The following is a 1,248-nucleotide window of genomic DNA, read 5'->3' on the forward strand; positions in this document are numbered from 1 at the left end:
GAGCCTGGCTTTCAGCACTACCCCACCCGAAAAGAGATTGCCTGTCATAGACAATTTTCTGGGAGACAGGTTACAGCACTAAATACTACATTTACAACTCCCTTCCATTGGGAACTTGAAAACTTCTACAAAGCAGTGGCCTTTCCTATGATTCTGGTGAACTCTTTTCACTCTGTTCCCCATGTCCTGGTGAGCTGTGACTCATATCAACTCCTCAGTGCTGGGTAGGGGACCCTCCTGGTCTTGCCTTCAGGACTTTTACAGATAGCACAATTCTACAAAAAAAGGACTTGGAGGTACTGGTTGACAAGAAGCTCACCATGAGCCATCAGTGGGCGCTTGCAGCCCAGAAACCAACCATTTCCTGGGCTGCGTCACCAGCAGCTCGAGGGAGAGGATTGTTTCCCTATCTTCCGCTCTCATGAGAGCCTTCAGTACTCCATTGAGGGGCTCCCAAGATAAGCCAGCAGAAGAAAGACACGGACCTGTTGCAGTGAGTCCAGAGGAGGCCAAAGATACGCTGAGGGCTGGAGCAGATCTCCTATGGCGACAGGCTGAGAGAGCTGGGCTTGTTCAGCCTGGAGAAGATGAGGCTGCTTGGAAACCTTAACACAGCAGCTTCCAGTACGTGAAGAGGCCAAAAAGAAATCTGGAGGGGGGCTTTTTACAAGGACACACAAGGACAGGACAAGGGGGAATGGCTTTAAACTGACAGAGGGCAGATTTAGATGAGAGCTGAGGCAGAAGCTCTTCCCTGTAAGAGTGGTGAGGCCCTGGCACAGGTTGCCCAGAGAAGCTGTGGCTGCCCCATCCCTGGCAGTGTTCAAGGCCAGGCTGGACAGGGCTTGGAACAACTTGGTCTAGCAGAAGGTGTCCATGCCTGTGGCAGGGGGTTGAAACTGGCTGAGCTTTAAGGTCCCCTCCAACTCAAACCATTCTGTGATTCTCTGCATTTTGTAGTACAAAAGCTCACACTGCCCATGCCAACAGTGTTACTCGAGCACATTCTCCACCTCAACAAAATCTCAGAGTTTGCATTTGAAAGTCTGCATGCCTGCTAAATTCTTATATCCAATCATATTAAAAGATCATCTTTAAGGACTTCTGTTAAGGCCTGCCATTTCTTCTGCCATTCGATTAGTTGAGTCTTCAAAGGACTCTGAATTCCCGTGTAGTGCAGCCATTCAATGGCAATGGTCCAAGCTCTGAAACTGCGTAATTGATTCAATACACAAAACAACTTGAAAA

This window comes from Pezoporus flaviventris, unplaced genomic scaffold (genome assembly GCF_033815535.1).
Source record: "Pezoporus flaviventris isolate CSIRO_AGI_PZ_B2104156 unplaced genomic scaffold, CSIRO_AGI_Pfla_v1 ptg000079l, whole genome shotgun sequence".
NCBI lineage: Eukaryota > Metazoa > Chordata > Aves > Psittaciformes > Psittacidae > Pezoporus > Pezoporus flaviventris.